At 45.4% G+C, this 25352-nt stretch overlaps 1 protein-coding gene and 1 long non-coding RNA gene across 2 annotated transcripts in view; one reads left to right on the top strand and one right to left on the bottom strand.

Annotated features, from left to right (window-relative positions):
• EFR3A (EFR3 homolog A) overlaps window positions 1-1430 on the bottom strand; it is a 1818520-nt gene extending 1817090 nt beyond the window's left edge. Inside the window, exon 1 of the mRNA XM_069621641.1 lies at window positions 1329-1430. The gene's annotated coding sequence lies outside the window, so the exon portion shown is untranslated. The remainder of the gene's footprint in view (window positions 1-1328) is intronic.
• LOC138497916 (uncharacterized) lies at window positions 85-25007 on the top strand. The gene is made up of 5 exons (XR_011278665.1): window positions 85-753; window positions 1346-11305; window positions 11435-11508; window positions 12126-12293; window positions 23524-25007. It is a non-coding gene; the product is annotated as an uncharacterized lncRNA (long non-coding RNA).
• Window positions 25008-25352: the final 345 nt, after the last annotated feature.

Raw genomic sequence — 25352 nt, 5'->3', positions numbered from 1 at the left:
GTTTACCGACAGTTTTAGAAATGCCTTTAAAGCGGGATGGCGTTTATGGCCTTTAAGTCGTCGTGACGTTGTCACGTAGGACGTCTACGTGCTTAGGAAGAAAATAATGGAGGTAGCGCGCTTCGATGTCGTGCGCGGGCAGGCATGTTTAGGTGCCAGTGGGTTTGGATTTCCCATTTTGATTTTGGTTTCAGCCACAGCTGGTCTTTGTTTGTTTTCTCCCCCGCCCCAAAACAGAAGTGGTTTGTGGCCCTGCATCGCACGCCGAGGGAATTTCGGGCCAGCAGGTTTTTTGCAAATTCGGCTGTTATCAAGTCGGATTTATTGTCTGCGTAATTGCATGCTTTCCACTTCCAAATGGCATTGACTTTTTGCTGTATTCACTGGCTTGCATCACGGACCTTCTACATAACTGTACGGTGCATACGCCAACTTTCTTCACCCTTATCTGTGCAACACGGCTTTCACTGTTGAACAGCAATGAACTCTGCGAGTTGGAAATTAATTCCCTGGTCGATCCTTCTTCTCTTCTTCTTTCCTTTTTTATTTAAATGTTTTTTTTAACAGCTGCATGCTTGCTTCTTTTTCTGCATGGGCTGCCGGGCCCCCCTGCGCCGGGGGTGATTCATTTGCCAGAGTGGGGGACGAGTGCAGCGGCAGCCTGGGGCGCTGGATGAAGAGCAGCGGACAAGGCGAGGTGCAACGGCATTAAGTTCCCTTGCCATGATTGCTGTAACTTTACTGCCTTTAGAGGTGAGGGTTCTGATTTGAGCATTGTAGGGAGATGTGCCTAACTTTACCGCTCAGTGCTGCCAGGCAGTGCATTGAGCTTGCCTGGCCAGAGTCTGTAACGCAAGGTGTCATTCTTGACACCCCCACCAGCATTTCTTCCGTACTCTGCCTGTATAGGACAGCGTTTCTTCATTTGTGTTGTCTCACTAACTAGATGTCTGCATGTTCATGTATTCTCTGGTAGTATACAGGGAAAATACAGACTTGGTTTGCGCACCTAACTGCATCGCAAGCCTCTGCACCTTGCACATGCTCAGTCAGTGTGACGGGATGTAGCGTGCCCACGAAACAGGAAATAAACGCAGCCTGGGCACACAAACCGTTGTAGCCTAGCGCCTAATCTTACTTAATGTTTAGTATTACAACTGCTATGTGAGCTGTGTGTCTGCCTGAGAGAGCAGTGGAACTTGGAGTGTTCGTGTGAGGGTTCCAGGAAGGATGGTGAAGGGAGAGTGAGAGCCAAGGGAAGCAGAAGCACATCACCTGATTTTCTGTCTCACCTTCCCACTATTACTGTAACAATAAAGATGTCTTACCTTTTTATATAACCCAGGCTCTGGAGTGGTTCCTGAGTGTCCTGCCGGAGTTTGGCGACGAGGAGCAAAAGAACCTAAAGGAAAGTAGGAGACTAAAGAGTGATGGGAGGAGATCCAAAGTGAAAACTTGAAGAAAGGAGATGCCAATTACCAGCTTTGGGCTCGAGCGGCTACTTGAAATGTGCAGAGACATCAGCACTGTTTGAAAAAAAAAAAAAAAGATAAAACCATCTATGGGTGTTGGAATTCCTGGCTAGTGGAGAGGGCCAGGGAGGAGAATGTGCTGCGTGAAGCTGAGCAGCAGTATATGTGTCAGCAAGTGAAAGCTGTGTGTAGAATCAGCGCTGTTGCGCTCCGACAGGCAAGTGAATTGTGGGGAAGGGAGTCCTGACTTGAGCGGAGGCTAAAATATGGGCAGTTGCTGAGGATCCCAGGGTGCTATGGGTGGCGCGCGCCCAGTCGAGCCCCTGCGTTCCAGCGGTGCCGTTAAGCTGGAACGCATGGAACTTACCCAGCGCCATTATCCCCATGTCAGAGTTTCTGAGGATTACTTGAAGAGGCATACGTTAGAGGAAAGGCATCATCAATGTTGCAGAGCGTCGTGACATGTTGGAGCAATGAGGAAGCTGGAGAGGCTCATCAGAGCTACAAGGAGAAAAAAAAAGTGCAATTTGTTTTACATGCCGAGCCTAAAGAATGGGCGTTTTGTTGTTTGAACTTCGCTGATGGAGAGTTACATGGATTTATGCTGGCAAGGTACTGTGATCCTTTTGAGCATCAATGCGGCACTAAAAAAAAAAAGTTACTTTTTATGAAGGTTCGTGCAAAGCCTTTCGGGAACTGCTGGAGTTTGTTTTACAGAGAGCAGCACCACATGTGTTGTCAGGAATAATGAAGGCATTTTTTTTGTTGTTCCGATTAATGTTGGTGTGGCAGTGTTGGGTGAAGCTAGATACTGACATTTATTGCCGAGTTGACTAGATTGAATATGTTTAAAGGTTTATATGGCAGTGAAGAAATTATAAAAGCATGTTTTGTATTTGGAGTACACTTTATGGTAATCAAGTTTCTAACGGACGTTGATTTATTAGTGGGAACTCTGGGGTAGTTTCCGTGTTATGGAACATAGTTATGTGGATTTATGAGGTTTATGTGCTAAATGGTTTTAAAGGATGAATGAGTTGCAGTGAGAGCTTTAGTACTATGATGTTGAATTAAGGTCAAAGTAGCATATAGTCGAAACATGCACAACATTTAATTGATCCTGTACGGCATATAAGTGTGCGTGGTTTTGAAATAGAAATTGCTGTAATGATTATTCTAAAGGCAGTTTTAACGAGAAATTATGCCTCATTTTGTTAAATGATGTTGAGGAAATGTCCACAATTTAAAATGCAAATGCAGGGAAAGTGTTTTTAAATGTTGAGTCATATATAAATTATAAAATTTGCAGTTAAGGGAAATTCAAAATGAAATTTTATGTCATTTTGGCACACACTTCCAGAATGGTTCCTGATCAACACCATGGGCCTCATTACGACCAAGGAGGTAAGGGGGTGGCAGCGCTGTTAACCCCTTACCGCCTAATTACGAGGTCCCTTTGCGGGTCCCTACCTTAACGGCTGGTTTTACCAGCCGTTAAGGAAGGAACCCGCAAAGGGACTTTCGAGGTAATTACGGTACTGCAATTTGCGTAACTGTAATTACCGCCTTCCCCATTCCCATTGAGCCCTATGGGGGCAAACATGGGAATAGGGAAGAGCCAATGGTGAATGGGGAATTACCGCCCCGCCAACCTTGGAATGGGGCGGTAATTCCACCATGACGCAATCAGTAAAATACTGACATCAACTATGGCGCTAATAGCCCCATGGTTAACGCCTGGGTCGTAATGAGGCCCCATGTCTGTTAGTGTCGCTCATCTCTTAAGGGTTTACATATATATTTTCCAGATAGTGTTTAGTGGACATGTTTTGTTGTGCATGTATGATGAAGTTTAAATGCAAGCGTGATGATTTTGCATAAATGTTTGAGGTTGCATTGAGTGAATGCACGTGGGGTATCGTTGTATTGAGTGAATGCACGTGAGGTATGATGAATTTGTATTGAATTTATGCATTTGAAGTATGTAGTAGTAACATAAGCGTTTGAGTAGAAGTGTGTGAGCAATAGCACACATGAAGTTGAGTGTGCATTGAGTCTATGCAATTGAGGTATGTTGTGATTAAGTAGATCCGTGTGAGTAGCATGCATGTAGTTGAGGGTCACATGCTGGCCAGGTGCAAGACATAAATTAGTTAAAAAAAAAAAAATGATTAGCAGTTTGCTAATTTAACATTTTTTGATGAGCAAACAGACCCATTTGATTAGCAATTTTGCACTAATATTGTTAATACGTTGTTTGTACTGAATACATGAAATGAGCAACAATACAGCAGTTTTGCATACCACTGAAATAAGAAATTCGTGAGAGGAGTCACACCTTGCAAATACTTTAAACTTCAGTTAGACCTGCAGGTCGGGTAACCTAGTTTATCTATTCAACCTAAGAGAAATGCACTCAACCCATAGTAACGGAGGACAACAAATTTAAAATGCTATTTCCGTAAAATGGTCCTGCCAAAACAAAACCACTTTGTTTGGCACACTGCTGCCATCCAGAGGCCAGCCATGGACAGTGAAACATTTATTTCACATTTAGTGCAAAGTAAATGTTAAATGAAAGTTTCAAACATCTCTTGTAAATGATATTCGCCCTTCATAAAATCTAATTGACTATGTGAGTGGGCGAAAAGACTTTGCGAGCCATAGATGAGTGTTTGTAAAATGTAAAAGGTTAGCTGCATCAATGGACACAAATAGATATGATTAAGTTGTCTCCTGGAGGTGGTAATATATAATGCAATCATAATGCAAAGCGAGCTCTGGAGCCTAACTACAGTGTTTGGTATTGCGGTAAATCTGTAGATGTACAGATTGGATGGAACTATTGATCACTACTTTGCGTAAGCATCTAGTTCGAGGCAAGAAAGAGACTAAGCAGAGTAGATTGCATAGCAGGCAGAGAACTGGGCAGACTGGGTGGAATATTGTAGTTTATGGTCATCTCACTTTCAATGTACCTGGTGTAAATCAAGAGGGTGATAATATAGAATGTCAAGGAGTACGAGTTCACTCATGGCTTGAGCACCAGTTGCAAGATTTATGCAACCTGCAGGTTACAGAACTAGGTTTGCCATGAAAAGCATTTGACCATGTGATCATGTACATTTTCAAAAGTGCTCCCTCGTCAATATGATGCACCTTGCCCAACAAAATGAAATGTAGTTGACACTATGAAATTTAGATACACTAACCTAAACTTTATTGTAAAGCATGAAGATGATGCCATTTTTTACAGTTTCAATATTGCAATTATGCATTATGTACCTGTAAAGACCGGAGGTAGGGGGGTCTGTACTTCTGCTCTCTATATGGTAGAGGGGAGGCACAGAGGACCCCTGCCAAGATTCTCTATTATTGGTAGTTGTGGTCGAGCAATCGAGGACTAGCTTCTCAAGAGGTGATGCAAGCTGGTTCTTAAGTACAGTGTAGTCTCCAAGCACCCGCAAAGGAATGTCCACACACTGAATCGGTTAAAACACAGTCTTTATTGAATTAATATTCAAGGTCACGTACACTATCACGATAGCTCACTTTGTACTCGTAAATCAACAATGGTAAATATATACAGTTCTAAAGTGGTACCACTAACGTTATCAGATCTCATTAAAGTGCATACGGTCAGAATGACACACAGATCGAAATAAAGGGGAAACCAGCAGTAGAGAGAGGAAGGAAAGCAAGATGGTTGAGCAATTGGCAAAGCACTGGTAACTACCGTTAAACACAGCTCTGTGTGGAGATACCCCCCCCACCTGGGCAACCTGTAGAAGAAAGATACAAGCCCAGTCCATATATTGTTCACACTAGACTTTCCAATAGTTCAGCAACCCCAAAGTACCTTGGCGTTGTAGCGTTCCTTGTCTGGGAATCGACGGCCCTTCTCTTCTTGAGTGTCCTCCCTTTCAGGCAGGAGTCACAGGTCATCGAACGTCCGACTGAGAACAGGTCGAGCTACGACGGTGAAGTGGCCGCGTCGTTCCTAGCGGTGCTCATTGGTGGGGAAGCATAAATGTCCTGCAAGGAAGAGGCGTGCGGAGCACCTCAGTGTCGATAGTTCTGGACCGCAAAGTGTGGAAGAACTGTGGCCCAGCAAGGGTTTCGAGTCGTCGGCGTCTATGTGGTCTTTGGGTGGCGGGAAACCCACCGGTGGATGCTCCTCGGCGCGTCAACGGCCAGGCCTTCTCCGGCAGGATACAGCGACGACGATGCGGACGAGAGCGTCCTTGGATCAATGAAGTTCTTAGGCAAAAGGGGAGCACGGCGGCTCCAGTCAGCGACGGCGGTCGTCGACCGTGGCGAACAACAGTCCGGGCGCTTCTCCTTGTTCCGCAGCAGTCCCTGTATCGGGTTGGCAGCCTGTCGAAGGCCTGTCTACCGGGGAGCTTAGGCAAAGATCAGCTGTGCACGATGGTCCCTCGTAGCTCGGGAAGAGGGCGCCTTACCAGGTCCTCTCTGGGTCAGTCCTTGAAGGCACAGCAGCTTTCAGATTGTGAAGGAGAGCAACAGCAATTCTTCTCGTCCAGCACGGCTTCAAGATCAAGCTTCCGTTACTCCAGTTACTCGTCGTAGTGGACTTCAGCTTCTGAACACGATTCCTAGCAGTGAGAGGTCCCCAGATATACTGTTGATCTCCCATTCATTCCGCTGGGTCACACTCAAGCATCCAATCACGACTACGGGCATTCAGGCAGGCAGGCAGTCAATCAGGCACACGGTGCATTCAGGCCATTCCCTTCTCTCCAGACACTCACAAGTTGTGTATTGGGACAAGTACCAAGCCATTCAGCACTCCAAACTGCATTCATACTGGTTTCGGGCAGGGCTGTCTCAACCATTGTGTCAACCACCAGATACTAGATACCCACAACATAGAATATTCGTCACACACTCCATTCACCCAGGTCCCACCCACAGGCGTACCCACAACATACGGTCGTTGAGAAGGCTCCAGCCAGTCTGGTCGGCACTTCCCCACACTACCATATATGGAACTTCCACCCAACAGCCAGTCAAGGGTAAGGGACAGAGTCGGGGGTTTCCCGGGATTTCGGGAAGATCAAGGTAACAGGTGATGGAAAGCAAGAGGCCACGGGGGGCATTTTGTCTCCATCCGGAATCTACCGATTCCAATGACAGGGCCTGGGCATCCCAAAATGGAGGACGCTCGGGGCACCCGTCATTTCAGCACGGAGCTGCCACCAGCCCGTACCCTGCTCTGTGGGTCACACACAGGTGCCCAAAAACATACACTAGGGGCACAGGGTTGTACCCTACCCATGGGTGCCATAAGGGTATCCCATGGGTCTGTTCAACAAACCAAAAGAGAGAGAGCTGCACCACCAGGAGTCCCACATGAACTCCTGCACGGAAAACACGACAGAACACACAATAAAAAGCAGTAAAGGACAAGGATACGGAGGCCCTGTCCCTCCGATGCATTTCCAGCATCACAGTACCAACTTACGTTTTAGGAATGGAATTGCATGACTGTCTTTTAAAAAAATATAAAGTTGACACATACTAGTATTTGCCAGACAGAATATAGAAAGCTTAATAAAAGTATCATCCTGATTACTTCTGGATTGCAATTATTTGAAAAAGACATTCTTGCCTAGTACTCCCACACATGCCTTTGGCACTTAAGAGTGGAGGAGAAGATTACTACTGCACTTTCACTCCATTGGCACTTTAAGTGAACAGAGAAAAGAGGAACAAAGGGTGAGCTGTGCTTTCATTGAAGAGGTCAACTTAAATAGCTAACTTTGCTTCACAACTGTCCATTTGATTAGCAAACCTACAGAATTACATAGCAAATTGTTATGCGACACCGCTTATTTTATGCCTTAAGGTGTGATGCCTTGTTGTAAGCTCAAGTGAAACCGGTGTGATATGAGGTAGAACACAATAGAGGTGTTGTGTTTTTATGAAGAATCCTAGGAGCATAGGGAGGAAATATTGTTTGAGTTATACACTAGTACAGGAGATTTATTAAGCGTAGGTGTACGTGTGGTGTGTAGGAGGAGGCCCTGCACAATAGGTAGACTCCGGTTTTGGTTTCCGCATGTGTCTCTAGGGAGATGTTATAAATATAGTGTCAGTCTAGGAGGGATCGTTGACTCCTGTGGTGATTGTGGTGCCAGGCAGTGCAGTTGTATTGTAGGAAGAGTGTTCCTGAGCATGCCCAGTTGAGTTTACATTTTTGTGTTGAGTTGTGTGGCACACAGACTAGTGTCAGTGTTAGTTCTAGTGGATTTAAATTGGGTTGGGTTTTTGAGTGTCAGTTTTGGACATGTGGTGATTAGTTGAACTAGAACTCTGACGAGTCAATTTAATGAGTTATACATTTTTGTTGTCTGAAATTTTCAGCAAGCACTACATATTTCACCTTGCTTGTGCTTAGTTTTTTTTTTTTTGTCGGCAAATTTCAGCAATTGCTACATTTTTTTTCCATCTTGTTGGTGCTTGTGTAGAAGGTTTGTTGTTTTGCACAATAGTTTCTGTGTACTCTTTACGCATCCGTCTTTTGTGGTTGCATCGTGTTTTTTGTGATCTTTGTGTTGTGAGTGGCTATCCTATTAAAATTATTTTCTGTTGTGTGTGGAGCGAGGTGGTGATGTTTTAGTGGCGAGAAAGGTTGGTGCTAGTGTGTTACTGTAGGGTTTAGTTATTTCAGACCATATAGGGTATTCTCCATGTGTTTTTAGATTAACTTCTAGTTATTGGACGTAGTGTGATTGCCTGCTTTGCTCGCTCCTGTATCGGAGTGAGGTTATGCTGGGACATGGCAGGTCCAGGGATTGGGTGTGTCAGGCCCTTACAGAAGGTGAAAGGTTTTTGTATAGGTGGTTTTTGTTAGTGGAGTACTTGCTCAGAGAGAGCAGGTAGTGCTTGGCGGTGGCAGCCCCGAGGTCCTGGGGGGCAGACCAGGACATAAGTATTGTTTCTCGAGAGTACATTTTCTTTCATGCACATGTATAGTTTTCTTTTTCTTTTCTTTTAAGGAGGGAGATGTGTTGTAGCCTAGAGCCTAATCTTACTTGGTGTTTAGCATTACATCTGCTATGTGAGCTGTGTGTCTGTCCGAGAGAGCAGTGGAGCTTGGAGTGTTCATGTGAGGCCTGGAATGGAGTGAGTGTGAGGGTTCCAGGAAGGACGGCTGAGGGACAGGGAGAGTGAGAGCCAAGGGAAGCAGAAACACATCACCTTATCTCCCGTCTCACCTTCCCACTATTATTGTAACAATAAAGACGTCTTACCTTTTTATGTGATCCGGGCTCTGGAGTGGTTCCTGAGTGTCCTGCCTGAGTTGTTACCACTCCCCAAGTTACATCACAACCCAAATGCAGGAAATCGGGCCTCCAGGCTGCGTTGCTACTGCCGCTGGCGACCTCTTGCCTGGTAAGTGGTAACGCTTCTCGTCTCACCCACTCCACGGGTAGAGGGGTTGCTAAGAAGAAAGCTTTTAAGGCCTTTCCCAGTTCCCCTCTTCCTCTGTGGAGAGGAGGTGAGTGGGGACTGAAGCACATATTGCCGGTGTTGTGTGATATCTGGCTCCCCCCTGGCAGATTGCTGGGCTGCAGGTCTACTGTGGGCGAGCTGGATATCATACAACACGGTTCCTCCCCCTGCTTTGACTGCTCTTCTGCCTCGTCACCCCTGTGGTCCATGGGCCGGCTCTGGCCGGGTCCGAGATCCAGCATCCGATGTCTGGCCAGATCTCAGTTCCGGCCTGTCTCAGCCATGGCTAGGCTTCACAGAGGGAAGCTTGGCGCTCGGTGACCTAATCTTCGCTGTGCTCCTTTCCTCAGCCGTCAGTCCTTGCTCTGTTGACTCATCCCGTTTATCTTCTGTCCTGAAAGGGATACCACAGGAATCAATGGGCCATGAGCATCACTGGGGTGGGGATTTCTTTGAAATGTTCTTTTTTGTTTTTTTTTGTCTGAGGCATCACCCCAATATGATATGATATGATATGATATGATATGGTGTTTGTAACGCGCCTATACACAAGTGTTTCAAGGCGCGACGAGGCAGGGAGGGAGGGAAACAAGGGGAAGACGGACAAACGATCCTACTAGGCCAGGTGTCATTCAGATCGTGCAAGTGCAGAGGTAAGGGGAAAAGGAGAAAGTGCAGGGGGAGGAGGTGGGGGGAAAAGTGCAGTACAAGGTAAGTGGCATAATAAAATAATAAATGATAATAAATAAAAAGGGCCAGCTGGTGGCAAGTGCGAGGTAAGTGCAGAGCAAGTGCTGGGTAGGGGGCTGTAGGGATACAGTGACAGTCCCACAGTGCAGGGGGAGCCAGGGGGGCAGTGCAAGTGGAGAGTGGCTGGGCCCTGGACCGAGGTCGCTGAGAGTGGCCCAGATGCAGGTTAAGTGTAGAATTTAGTGGGGAGTTAAGCAGGTTTAGCAGGGGAGAGGGAGAGAGAAGGCAGAAGCGAAGAGGAAGGTTTTGAGGTGCTTCCGGAACCGGAGATGGTTCTCCTCAAGTTTCAGGGAGGCAGGCAGGCTGTTCCAGAGGGAGGCCCCTGCTGCGGAGAGAGATCTACCCCCAGCACGTTGCTTCGAGAAGCGGCTGACCATGAGGGAGTTAGAGATGGATGAGCGAAGGGCTCGTGAAGGAAGATATTTAGGAAGAGAGAGTTGAAGGTATTTAGGCCCCAGGCCCCAGAAGGCCTTGTGGACAATGCAGAGGGTTTTGAACTTAATCCTCGCAGCCACTGGGAGCCAGTGAAGAGATTTCAGTCCTGGAGAGATACGGTCCCTGGGCTTGAGGCCAAGGACAAGTCTCGCAGTTCTGTTCTGGATAAGTTGCAGAGGGCGGAGAGTGGAGGCAGGGAGATTAAGTTGCAGAGGGCGCCTTGCTTTGCTTTGTGTTTTATCACAAGTTAAATTTATAAAGATATTATATGCTTGTCATACTGGTTAATCACAAATAAATGCTTCCGTTGTGCTGACAGCAGGGTTTAGGAAATTAAACTGGGGGTTCATAGGTGCCAACGTTTGATTTTCACTACAGAGGCAGAAATAGCCTAGCCCAGCCCAACCCATCCCCCTGGCCAAACACATTTTATAGCACTTCCTTTTTTATAAGGAATTGCAAAAAGTCATACAATAACAAGTTTTGCATATATAACATCTTGCCAACTGTCAACCTGAGCTACCCTGGTAGCCATCTATTATCGAGCGATGCTCTGCATCCCTTGATGTTCTAAAAAAATCACTGCCCTACCAACAGTACATTGGGTTCACCACTGTCATTGAAGTAACTTAAAGTGCAATTCAAGTATCTTTTCCTGTTATTGGTGCCAGGCCTTTGCCTGCATGGGGCACCACGTGCTGCAGAGAACTCGGGGGTTCTCGTGTCCAGCACGGCAGCCGCGGCAGTCTGCTGCTACTTCAGCGGTGTCACCGAGCTGCAGTAAAAGCTAAATGGCTGTTACTCGAAGTTTCCAATGGTTAGCTTGGTGGGTTAAGCACTACTGTGTCAGATTCTATGTAAGATATGTAGATGAATGGTTGGAATGCCAGCAGTCTTGACTTCTGAACTATTCTAGGCAGGGGATAGAAAGGGTAAAATGTAACGAGCTAATGCTCTCTGCTTCTCTCGCTTTCACTATCATTTTTTGTCTCTGTGACTTGAGTATGAGTCACGTTTTCAGGTATGTGCTCTGACTGCGGTCTGTCAGCTGAGGTGGACTGGCCTAAAGTGAACTTTGGAGATTTCCCGGTAGGACTCTGCACCATAGGTCCCCTTTGTGTGAGGGGGAGAATGTGCACTGACTGGCAGAGTGGAGTGTACAAATATTGGTAAGGTCAATCTGGTAGGTCTATATATATATATATATATATATATATATATATATATATATATATATATATTTCTTTTTTTTGATTGTCCTCTTTCAGGAACACAAATTGGCTTTTCATCCCATCTAGGACAGCAAGTCCCCAGTCCCCAGCAGCAGTGGTACCATCAAAAATCCTGACATCTGTAGTAGGACTTGCCGAAGGTAAGAATGCCTTTAAAAATATATTTTTTTAAACTGTTGGTATGTACATATATATATAATTGGTTTTTTTTGTGGGTTAAGGTGGGGCAATTTTAAAGGTATAGTTAGGAGTCACAATCCGGAATTTCAAACCTATTTTTGAGGCTGTTCCTTTCTCATGTCCAGTTTGGCGGAGGTACTGAAAGCTCACATCTCATGTGGGAGTTGCATTTGCAGTGCATTGTGTACTCTCCTGGTTTCTAAGCGTTAGGTCCTGCTTACATGTTCATTCTTTTGTTCAGGCATACTGTAATTTTTTTCAATCAAATTGGGCGTTGCCCAAGATTTATATTGGCCCTCTGCACTGTGCACCCAGGTGTGGTTTTTGCTGGCAATCTGTAGCCTAGTACAGGACCACACTTAAAAAGAAATTGAGCTAGGACTTTACGATCTGAACGGGAAGTAATTCAACCAGTAATTCTGACTCATTTCTGCGAGGGGCTTTTTATCCCCCCCCCAATCTTTTCAAATGGTTCCTTTTTGAATCTTTGCATGTGGCGTTTGCCATTTTAACTCTACTTTTGTTTTGTTTGTTTTTTTGGAGTTATTTTTAATTTGGGTTTGCAATGTTTTCACAGATTCTGGCTCCGTTTTGAGATGAAACGTTTCCTAGTGCCCAAAGATGGTAGGAATATCAAATGAAAAGCAGAAGGATAGGTGGAAACAGACAAAAGAAATGCAAAAACATGGAAATATGATGGCTCTGTTTGGACTTTGGGTTAACATGATCGCAGTTTCTGGAGAAGGTAAGCCGCAGTGTGTGGTTTGTGACGCTACATTAGCAAATTACCAAATGACAGCCTGAAGCAAACAAAATTTGGGTGGCATTTGGAAACAAAACTTGCTGATTTTAGCAAAAAAGATCTGGGTTTTCTTTGTATGGCCACTGCAAGGCATCAAAAAGCAGAAAAAAGATGTTTAAAATGTGGCCTCAGTACCTGCAAAGGCTTTGAAAGCTTCATTGCATACTATCTGGGCAAAAACCATGTTGAGAAAGTGATTCTGCCAACAATTCTCGTCGTCAACTGGATAATGCGTGGTGATGTGTAGCAGAGAAATGAAAAAGTATCCCTATGTACACCACACATTTGCATCCCATCAATGACCTGTCCTCTGATATCAGTACATAATTGATATCGTGCTTGTACATAATTGATATCGTGCTTGCTTGAAACAGTCAGTTTGCCCTACGGTTGGATGAGGCCACTGACATTACAAAATAAACTCATTTGGTTGCTTGCGAGGTACTGCCATGGAAAACAAATATTTTGTAAACCAATTCAGGGCAGAGCAACTGCATCTGTACTCTTTGCCATGTTAACAACTCCCTAAATTCCCACTACCTAGAGTGGGAGGCGTCTGTTGGTATTTGCACGGATGCTGCTCCTTCAATGTGTGGTGCTAGAGCTAGGTTAAAAGCAAAAGTGTTGGCAGTTGCTCCACATATATTGTGGACACACTGCATGATAACACCGGGAAGCTTTGGCTGTTCGCAATATGGGAAATGAACTCACTGAGCTGCTGACTTCTGTTGTAAACATTGTACATTTTGTTAAGATGGCACCCCACAAGAGCCCGTCTGTTTGCCACATTATGTGCAGAAATGGGAGCTGCACATGATGCTTTGTTGTTTCACAAAGAGGTCAGGTGGCTATCCAGGGTAAAGGTTTTAAATCACATTTATTAACTCCTAAACATAGTGAGACACTTTTTCCTGGGTTTAGACCAGATGACAGAAGAGCCTCTGTGATTCACGCTGGCTTGTACTGCTAGCTTACCTTGGCGATATCTTTGAAAAGCAACATTTTCTAAACCTCTCACTGCAAAGCACAGACGCCACATAATTTGCTATGAATGCTAAAATATCACCATTCAAGAAGAAGCTGGAGCTTTGGAGGAGGAGGGTTGATGTCGGTATTACCAATGCGTTTCCATTATTAGGAGATGCTCTGGATGAGATGGAGTATGATCTTTCATGTGTTGCTGAACTAATAGGAAACCCCATTCTCGAAAAGTACTTTACAGAGTACAATTGTAACGTCAATGACTGGGTGGTTCAGCCTTTCCTAACAGACGTAGCGGCCTACCGCCCAATAAACCTCCAGGAGGAACTAATGGAGCTTCAAAGTGACAGCCTACTGTAGAGCCAATTCAAAAAATTGTCTTTGAAGTAATGTGTCTGCAGAGGTTCCAACTTTATCCAAATGTGAAGGCAATGCACTGTTAACTTTCAGCATCTCGTACCTTTACTAGATTGGGTTCTCAGCACTTGCAGCCCTAAAGATTAAATATTGGTCTAAGGTGGAAGTGGAAGAAAACATGCGGTTGGCTATTGCAAAAATTGAACCCAATAGTGACAGTTTGGCAGCTGAAAGACAGCTCCACCCTTCACACTAGTTCTCCAATGTGCCACTGTCCAACTTGTAAGTGACATCATTGATGGTGATCTCAAAGTTGGTGTATTTAAGAAACAAATTGTTAAATCAATTGCATGTCAAACGTTACTGTAGAACCGAAATATTGACTGTTTTCTTTTGGTGGAAATAAATATCCAACATTACTTTTAGTCAAGGCCTCTGTATTGTAGCAACAAATTCTGAATGCTATGTTTACAAATGTTGGTCCTCTAATTGGGTTATTGCAAGCAGTGATTTTGAAAGAATTTAGTGTTTGGCACCCACACCTCCATTTGGGGCACCAGTGCTCGATTACTGTTTTCAACCGATAAACATTTTGTAGTCCATGTGTATGGGGGGGGCTCAAGCCAGGTACATTTTTCTTAGGGGGAGCTCATGGTAAAAAAAAGTTTGAAGACCACCGCTGTAGAGCTCTTGTTACAAAGAATACGTTTTTCTCTCTCGAAAAAGGTTAAAATCCAAATTGCTATCTTGCTGGCACTGTTATATGTTATATATTTTAATTGCTAGTTTGGAAGAACACTTAGACCTGGCGCGTGTGCGGGCTTGAACGGCGGAAGTTTAATGTACGAAACAAACCTTTGCAAAATCCCTGGTTACTTTTTACTTTAAAAAGTGGTCCATTATCCACGTGCTTGTGCGATGTTGCTATGTGTACGGTGCATATACAACTTGTACACATGGCCGCACCTTCAGTGGGAACAAGCGTTCATTCCAGTGCTTTACTGAGAAGGAAAGAGTCTCACGGCCCCGTGATACTCAAGATTTGACACTGTTGTCTGCTTAAGTCACTGCAGTGTCACGTAGCCCCTGTGAGAATGTGGCTATTGTGTCTATAAACAGGGCACGGTGGCACTATCCTTGTAATTTTCAATAAGTTGCCCAGACCGCTGCATCCTGGTGCACAGATGCCCGCAGGCATAGATTTCCCTTGAGTGGGGGTTGTTGTGTGGCACGTGGGAAGCGGGTGCGACTTTCGCAGCATCTTCAATATTGCTTAATTCTGAAGCAGGGTGCCAAGGGGCACAGTTTTGTTTGGCTGGCTAAGGAAGTGTGTGGCAGACAGTATGAGCCGCTGTGTGCTGCACACACCGCCAGGTATAGTCTCGGGCTGGGGATGGTTGAAATGCACTGATCATCAATTTGATTCCCGTCTTCCTGCTTCTGGTAGTACAGGGCGCTTTGGTCTTTACTTTACAAAAGCTCCAAATTAGATTTGGTGTTGTGTTTCTGCGCACAGAGAATGGTTGCAGATATCGGCCATCCAAACTTACATTAAGAAGGGAGGAAAAAAGGCTTCTCTAACCAACAGCAGACAGTTGTCCCCATCTATTTCTCTTAACATTGCCTGCAGCCTGATTTATTGCTTTCATTTAAGTCATTGAACATCAGCCAAGTAAAAACACAGGCCGCAACTCTCTAAGTGGCTTCCATTAATTGTCCAGCAATTGAAAGAGATTTGCATTAAAAGAGCCTTGAGCCCTTGCCCCGTCGACCCCCTTTTCCACCTTGTTCAAGCTGGGGAGATTGTTTAGTATATGCATGAGTTTGAGATTTGTGTAATATGAAGTCTACAGGACAGGTACTCTTTTAAGTTAGTTCAAGGTCGGAGGGGGCGCTGTTGCGCATGTGGAGAGATGGACGCTCTCGTGGAAGCTCTCCTGACATCCTGGGCTACAACGCTGATATAATTGCCCAGATGATCCTGATTGCCTGCAGTAATCCGGCGATACACCGCAGAGAAGTTGCCACGCGAACAGTGGGAGACTCCAGGCAGCACATACCGCAGGTCGGGAGGAGGAGCCCAGTAGCGAGATGAATCGAGGGCTGGGCGGCTCAGCTGCAGGGTCTGCCAGCGCACAAAGGGTCGTGGGCGCTCCGGCCTCTGTTGAGCGCTTGCTGACCCCAATTATACAGCTGTCCCGGCAGGGTGATGGTGGAGCGGAGGACCCAGGGCCCACGAAGCGGACGGTAAGGAGGAGGGGGGTCTACACATCTTGGCAGGACTAGTGGCAACCCGCCCCCCTTGAGCCGGCCCCCCCTGACAGGCCGCCCCCAGCCCCGCCACATTGAGAGGGCTAGCGGAGGAGGATTGCGAGGGCAGGACACTTGGCTCTACGTCGTGGACACGTGGCTACACCAGGCCCGCGCCCGACGGCAATAGAGAAAATACAACGCTAACTACCTAAAGGCCCCTCCGCCCGCGACTCATGTTTTGGGCTCCCGCCAGCTGGGAGGCTGGGCACCCCCGTGGGACAACTGAGTGCACGCAACTGCACAAAATCACAACCACCACAGCGACCTGATACTCCCCTTATCTACGGATCCGACCACACTGAGGGAAACTCATCGTGCGGCGTCCATGAAAAGGAGAGATCCCACCCACCCCAGTGATAAGGCACACTGAAACCAGGCACGCGGCCTGCCGCTGATCCATACCAGGAAGGAAGGCCCATTAAGTGCTGCTTCTGGGACAAGCCACTCCAGCACCTGTTGACCTGGACTACAGCAGTGATACACAATGCCCCCCACCCCTGGGCTGCCCCATTGTAAAGCAGGGGCTCCAAGAAACACTTACAGGACAAGCAGCAAATACAGAGAAAAGGGGTGCATACGGCATACCTATCCTCGACCAGAGGTGGGGAGCCCTACTCATACAGTGGGGCGAACACACCCAATGCCAACCTGAGAACCCCCAACACTAAGCACCCTAAAAACAGTGCACACAACAAGGGGACATCACGCCTTCTCTGTGTCGACTCAACTCTGGATAGTATACACAGGCGTGGGTACATTTTCAGGCTAGATCACGGTGTACTGGGAAGAACCACGCTGGGGCATAACTAGCCACCGCTCTGACCTCAGGACACCAATACCCCGTGCTACCACCAAGCCTGCCTTACAATACTCGGTGACGCCTGGGCGGAAAGTACACAGGGCACACACAAAGCCCAATTCTCCACGAGACCTACAAACCACCTACCGACTGGCCACAATATAACAAAGGCATCAATAACACCGCTGGGAAACAACGGACAGGGGCGGTGGACAGCCCAACAAAACTATATAGCGAACTCCTACAAGCAGTCGCAACGAGCGGATATGACCCACCTCCACTACACCCTGTGAGAGCCACTGTGTACACCACGACCCTGGTGCAACGCAAATAACTAATCCGAAGCAAATATCAGCAGAAAGCAACCCTGGAGGTGCCGAATACGATGGCCAAGGGCTTCAGACCCAAGAAAGGGAAAGGAACCATAGAAAAATATACAACAATGACAAGAAGAGAAACGGAACCTACGATGTCTAGGGAAACGTCACCGCAAACACAACCTGACACGCCTACCCCAATGATGGACCCACAGGCGGTCTTCCTGGCCATGCAGCAAGGATTCTCCGCTCTTAATGAAAAACTAGACTGGATAACAGCCAATATTGCCTCCATTAAAACACAACTGGCCAAGACTAGAACAAGAATCACAGAAGCCGAAACACGACATTCTGGCACCGAAGACGCGTTGGAGGCACTAAAGTCCACCGTATCAACAATGGCAATAGAATTGGGAACAATAAAAACTAAGTGCAAGGATTTAGAAGCCAGTTCACGACGGAACAACATCTGTATAATAGGCTTGCCGGAGGAGGCCCTAAAGGGACCCATGGAGCAGGCGGTGGAAAATCTTCTACGCAATCTGCTGGGAGATCCCGGATGGTCAGCTATGTTCATTGTGGAGCGTGCACACAGATCCCCTGCACCAAAACCCAAGCCCGGAGCATACCCGAGGCCCATCATAGGACGCTGGATGAACTATAGGGACAGAGACTTAGTGCTGAAAACTGCCAGAGAAAAACGAGAACTCAGATGGGAAGCCAATACTATACGCATTTTCCCAGACTTTACACTGGCGGTGCAGCAAGAAAGACGTCTCTTCACTGGGGTAAAAAAATATTGCGCGAGCGACATGTTCCCTATGCCATGCTATACCCGGCCAGGCTAAAGATACAGCATCAGAACAATACCTACTTCTTCAAATTTCCTGAAGATGCGGCAAACTTTGTGGAAACTTGCATCCCAATGCCGACGACGACTCCTGGAACTGAACGGGACAAGAATAATGATCAATTAAGTGACATGGAGGCCCCCCGCCCGGGCGGCCCCATAGAAAGGGGACATTCGAGTTGGTTTGCATATGTTAAGGATGAGGATTCCCCTTTATTATCCAAATGAGTGAGAGCAACAACATACAGAACTGGCCACATTGAGAAAAGACATAAATATCTGTGGCCCAGGATGTCGCTGCAGACCCCCTGTAGCAGGTACACTATAAGTTGATGGGTGGGGCAAGGGAGGGACAAGCAGGCATAGTTGAAGTTCGGGGAACAATGAGGGACGGGGTGGGTCACAGGGCACGTTTGTTGGGGAATAGTTTGATAAAGAGAAGGTTGGGGCATAGTTTATTAAAGAGAAGGTTACAACAACAAAAATGTACGCAGGTGACGGACACGATCAAAGACAATATCATAGCAAAAATTGAACATATTGCACATAATCATACCCACATCCGAGACTATTGCTAATGCGGGTAACGAGGATATTAAAATGTTGAGCTGGAATGTTCGTGGGCTGGGATCCTAGATTAAGAGAAGGAAAATATTAGCGTACATTAACAGACAGGGCCCCAAGATAGTTTTTCTGCAGGAAACCCATCTAGGACACCAACAAGCTAGGCCGCTACCCCCGAATTGGGGGACACATCAATATTACACGTCATACTCCGGTCGGGCAAGGGGGACAGCGACCCTCCTACATAAAACTTTACCGTTCACTTGTCTCAACTCCGAGTGTGATCCTGAGGGAAGATATGTTCTGGTCCATGGCACCCTTCATAATAGGGAGGTGGTACTACTTAATATATACGGCCCAAATTTAGATGACTCAGACTTCTATTCCTCTCTGTTTGGAAAACTTACAAAGTTCCCCACGGCCCACCTGATATGCAGAGGTGACCTCAATACCATTTTAGACGTGCACCTAGACCACACATCGAATCAATCAAGGGCGCTCTCCAAGTCCGCCCAAATAATACTCATCCACATGGCTGACTTAAACCTAAGAGACGCTTGGCGCTCAATGCATCCCACCAAAAGGGAGTACACATATTACTCCACCGTGCATGATATGCACTCCAGAATAGATTTATGGCTAGTCGCTAGTGAAGCACTTGTTAGGTTACCGATGCTCATATCTACCCCAGGACATACTCTGACCATTCGCCAATACAGCTGACGATAAGAATCCCGAGATAAAAATAAACGGACCATCATGGAGATTTAAATCGGCTGCCCTTCAGGACTTGGTCTACAAGACGGCACTAGCTCAACACATACAGGAATACTTTGACACAAATGAGGGCTGTTTCCAGTCAAGAAATACTATGGCAAGCATTTAAAGTCTGCATCAGAGGCAACGCAGTGTCCACTGAATTTGGTGTCCTCAAAGACATATGTAGAAATCTGGCGCGCCAAGGAACAGACTTTGCTAATAAACAATCTCAGTATGCACAATTCCCATCTTCACAACTACGTCTGGAGATTAAAACTAAATTAGACGAAGTGTGTGTATGCCTGATCTGTGTGCAATTATAAAGGTTTAAAAAAAAAAAGAAAGTTAGTTCAAGGTCAAAGCACCCATGAAGAGGTTCTGTAAAGCTCCCCCTCCCAGAGCCCTATAAAAAGCGAATGGTCTGGCATTCAAAGACTGTAATTTTCAAACTGAAAAAGTGAAACAACCGAACGGGAAACACAAAGAAAAAGATTACAAATTTAGGACGACACTGACAACATCCAGAACCGATTAAAGAAACTCTTACTACATCAAGAGAGACAACGCTAAGTCAAATAGGACACAATCGACACCCATGAGGACAGAAATCAGCATCCCTAGCCAATTTCCAGCCAACAACCTTGCCCGCTCCATAATTGCTACTAGATATCATACTTGTATAGAGTTGTGTGATCGTTAGCACTTGCCACACTCGAACGAAGTTGGGGATATTGGCATGGGAATTGACGGAAGGGAGTTGTGAGTGAAGGCAGATGCCTCCCCTGGACGTAATTGCAAGCGTTGGCATTTGCCACGTTCCGAAGGGGATGGGAGCGCTAGCATGCATGAGCAACTGAATAAGATGATGTATGCCGACCAGCCGCCACATATGGAGGGAGTTACCCTAGCTGACCGAAGCTGCGCATTGTCTAGATTGGGAAAGCTCTCTGGGCCAGATTTGAAGGTACACACAAACGCCTGCTACACACAAACGCCTGCCTGCCCCGCATACAAACAGGTGTCACGTCGGTGACCGGTGCCCAACTCAGGCAAGGTTATGAATGTGAGCGTATGCCATGTGGGAAAGGGACTGTGAGTGTCGGACAGCCCCACATCTGGACGGAGACGCAAAGATGCTCACGCACCCCACCTTAAGAGAATACAGAAGTTTAACGCCTCGCTTCCAGACAGCAATGCCAATTAACCAATCCACTAACAATTGCACCCCTCTGCATGCACCTCTCAAACTCTAACAACCACAAGCCTACAACACACCAAACCGCACAAACTTCACTACACTGCAATAACAAAACAAACCACACAGACTTGCACAACCATACACGACAGCTAAAACCCAAGCCCAGCCAACGGACTTCCGGGCTGAGGCCGCCAACAGCACATCACTACTCTCTTGCACTTTTCCAGCCTATTCCCACTGACTCACCCCCACCCCTCCCTTTTCAGAGCCACCAGAGCGCCAGGGGACCACTCCAGTTGTGATGGTGCACAATACAAATATCTTTTAACATTGTAATGCTTTTGAATATCATTTTTTACACTGCTGGGAGTTACGGATGCTATACTCGTGAGGCAGCTGTTGTATTGCTTTTACACCCTTTATTTTAAAGACCATATATAGAGCTTGTTTACCCCAGTTGATTTATCCATTGCCTTTTCAGTTCGCAGTAAGGTGAAGTTGTACCAGTCTTTGGGAGTGGGCAGCCCTACGAATAAGGGGTGTATTGGCCACTTTTCCTCCCTAAAAATAGCCAAATGAGCAGTACAAATACTCTCATAAAAAATTTGAAAAATAACATGTAAGACGTTGCGCCCCAGTTTTCACCCACACAACTCCATGGATATGTTTGGACCAGTATTGCACATTGTACCAGGGGAAGAAACTGCTATTGTTACTGCCTAAAGTAAACCTGAAACTTTTAATGTGCATGAATAACTAAGTGCATAGAAATAGTATTACAAAACATTTCCATTTTCCAGCTAAAACAATTTTTGCTCGCTTATAAAATACTCCCATTGGGAATGGGATTTACTTTCTATACTCCCTATAAAATCATTTTACTCCCAACTTTAAAAAAAATAGGGTGTAAAATACTCCAACTTCGAGCACTGGGTGTGAGGACAGTGTTCTAATTCCCTCCATGACTCGTGCTCTCTTCCATCTACGTTTAGTTCAACACTTTGGGGGAAATCGCTACATGATTTAATAAATACAAATACAAATCAGGGACTCAGACAGATTACTGCATGTTCTAGTTATACTTATGTCCCGTTCCCAGTATAGGTTGATGAGGTTCCCAGAGTTTTTTCTTTTATTGCCCCTTCAATGCAGTTTGTTTTTGCCCAACCATTGCACCTCAGCAGTTAATCTGCCTGTAAACTTTATAATGTATTCATTGAATGCTTACCGGGGCTAGTTGTGATGACTGTCATTAATTTGAAAATTTGAAAAGATCGTTTTTGATCATTGTTTATGATGATCTGGGGTGAATGCTTTTTATGATGGTTGTTTTTTTTTGGTCTCTAACAGTTAGTTCTTTTTTGATGTGGTGCTTGGAGCTATTTTCTTGCTTTTCCAGATATTTCGGCATCCTTGTGTAACGAGGACTGGCACTGGAGTTTTCTGACCTGGGTGTGAAAGGAGTGCTATTAATTGCTTTGCTATTTGAAAGTGGGAGGCCACTTTATTCCCCTAAGGTGTGGTCTTCAAACCTTTTTATGCAACCCCTCCCGAATAAAAATATAGTTTCTGCCCCCCCAGCCAAAAATGCTTATATTTTCTATTAAATGCCTATATTTTCTATTAAAAACAGTCACCATAATGCTGGGTTAAAGAGTTTGTGCACCCCCGGGCATCTCTTCAGGCCCCCAGCCCACTTAGACCACTGCCTCAAGGCACCCTAGCTGTTCAGCATACAGAGGACCCCTTTTTGTGGGTCGGACTAATCCTTTCCTTCCTAGTTCCACACAATGACTGTTCTACTGATCAGTCTGATCGCTTTCAAACTGTCGCCAAGTAGGGGATAAATGCTCCTACTGATGCCCCTCTCTGGCTTTAACGCTGTTGCTGCTCCAATGCCCCCACAATGTTCCAAATAAATAGGTCCATGCCTTGCGCAGGTAGGTGCACCTGACCCTCTAAGTAATAATTTGGCTTATCTACGTGTATCGTGCCGTGGCGCTTGTGTGAGAAACCATGCCTTTGCAAAATGTACCCATGGCTTGGTTTACGTTTTTGCAGGATTTATCGGGAACACTATTTATTTAAGCTGTAGTGCCTAATTTATGGCACAGTAGCAATGCATATTTAAGGGGGGGCTGGATTTTGTTGACTCATATTAGCAAAGGCATGCCTGCTAAGAAGTAATATTTACATTTTGTTCCCCCAGTAAAGATCACTTTGGTCATGATTTCTGTCGCTGCATACCCTCCTATTTCCAGTCCCTATATTCATGTACAAGTTGCTGTCCAGAAGCTGGGACTCTCTTAAGGTTGATTTCAGAAACTGAAACAGGTGCTTGTCTTTTAAAGGACGTACACAATGACTCTGCAGCATTTTAGGTATTGGAGCTCTGCATTTGAGAATGTCTTGCCTCTCCAGAACACCCACCTCTAATTTTATTAGTGAGCAGATGGAGCTAGTTGAAGCCACAATGGGTAAGTCTTGGAGGAAGTTACAAAGCACCAAGAAACACTCCCCTCACAAATAGGGACACTTCAGGCAGGAACAACCATAGCAAGCCCACTAAATTAATGGTTTTGGGTACAGGCACGTTTCACAAATACTGGGAGCAAACTAAATTTACCTTTCTTCTTTTCACACATACAGATGAGTGCTGCACAATGCCCAGCACTCTTTTACAGCATCTCTATTTCCTCTATAGTAACTCTGCAAAATATATATGGCCTACATGATTTCTCTTATGTTATTGGGCATGTGTAGAACACCTTTTACCATTGGTATGATCTCAAAGCGCTATGGGTTGAATGCCCTCTGGGAATGTAGTCCAGGTCAGAATGTGTGTGCTGCTAGACTGAAGTGTTGGTAGCTGCATGGGGAAGGAGGGAAAGTGCCAAGGAGCGCAAGAAACTTTAGAAAGAAACCAAGGGGCGGCTGGGATCGCGCTTAATGGGAGTCACTTACCCCACTGTACAGCTCTGTTGTATTCATAATCACATTTTGAAGTTTTAACTTGCCTTTTTTTATACCCATAGCCAAGAAAAAGTGTATTAAGACACAGAAAACATTTGATGAAATAATAAAAACCTATTGTGATGCAGAGGGACTAATTCAGGCTTTAAAAGGAAAGAGGAGGGAAAGCAGCTACTGGTGGAATCTGGCAATCTTGGAACTGCTGCAGAACTTAGTCGTGTTGCGTGAACTAAAAGAAGAGATGCAGTGTAAAAAACAATAGAAAACTATATTGTAAAGCTGATGGGTGGAAACTGATTATTCCTAAACTTAGTAATGGCTGTTCACAGTTATGGTCGCAAAAGCTGGAAAGTCTTTGGCAGGGATGGCTAGTGTTCTACATTCCTTCCTCAGAACCTGCCTCTGTTTCTTCACATGGACAATTGAAAGAGACCGCAGTAAATTGGCAGATGTCTGTGTAATGTTGCAGTTCCCAAAGATGTAGCTGTGCAACAACTACAAAATATTGGACTATCAAGTAAAAGTCAATTGTCTGCTGCAAATGTTTTGTCAGAAAGATCTAATTTGACAAGCTCAACTCTTATCACCACGTCTTCTCAACAGTGTTTCCTTGTTACAGTATGATGGTTATGCCTGTTTAGACAGTGAAGTTAAGTTAAGAGTATGGTCTTTAAAAACAATGGAATTGGAAAAGCCCCACAACTGAGTTTGGTTGGTACGTCAACCCCTGCTACTAATCGACAACGTAATTGTAGCTCACATGCTGCTGTTTGAAACTGAAGATGCAAATGCGCTTGTGTGTAGAACTATATAGTTGATCTGGTGAATTTGTAGGTTGGTGTCAAATTGTAAATGGTACATGTTTTTGTGCTATTGTCTATGATTTCTGGTGGGGTCAGCGAGTGTGGTGAATGGTTGAACTAATTGTTAGCTGATCATGGTGATATTTGGTGAAGTGACTTGGCAATCTGTCATGCAGGTAGACCTTTACTTTTTAGGTCACAAAGTGCAGTGCAGTGCAGTGCAGTGATTGTGGGAGTTTATTGGGTGTGATGCCATGTTAACTAGAGATGAGAACAGACATGAGGGAGTTTACAGGTTGGTTTGTGACATTGTGGGGTTGGATCTGTAGTTTTGTACACTAAATTGACGAACTTGGTTAATGACATTTCAGTGCTATAGCAAAGAAGGCTAAGATGTAAGTGATGGCTGCAAATTCCTTTTTTGTTTTCTAGTACACTATAAGTCTAGCTAGGCTCACCCTATAGTAATACCACCTGTTTTACACACAAGGGATACATCCTGGGGGTAATCAAAACCCTTTTACTAAATCTTTTGGAAGCAACTTGACGACTCCTGAAGTTGTCTTCAATATGGTTCCATGTCTTAAAATCGTGGCAAAAATGCAGTGAATACAAAATATTGCGGCAAAAAAGCGTTGTTTTTTTGCGCCACAATCATGTAAAGGTTATTTATTTATTTATTTAACATTTATAAAGCGCTCACACAGCCCGCAGGCATCGAGGCGCTGTTACAGGGATTGTTTGTTTTTTCTTAGTTGCGTAATTGTTTTTTTTTTTTTTCTCTTCTCTTAGTTGCGTATTTATAACGCGCTTAAACACCCAGAGGTTTTTATGCGCGGACCCGGGGATCGAACCTGTTGTTGCTTCGTGTCGTCCTGCTTCCAAGACGCGCAGGCTGCCGCTGAGCTATCCTCCCGGGAGACACCCCCGCAACCCACTGACCCATTATACCATTTAAGGTGAGTGGGGGACACCCCCGTAACCCCTACTCCCCTTGAATGGTATAATGTGGTACACCTTTACCGGGTCAAACCACAGCATTTTTGCTGTGATTTCTTTTTACCGGTAACATTTATGCCGTGATTTTA

This window comes from Ambystoma mexicanum, chromosome 5q (assembly GCF_040938575.1).
Source record: "Ambystoma mexicanum isolate Mex_15411 chromosome 5q, UKY_AmexF1_1, whole genome shotgun sequence".
NCBI classification, from domain to species: domain Eukaryota; kingdom Metazoa; phylum Chordata; class Amphibia; order Caudata; family Ambystomatidae; genus Ambystoma; species Ambystoma mexicanum.
Note: the sequence above shows the minus strand (reverse complement) of the source record. Positions and strands in the feature narration are given on the sequence as shown.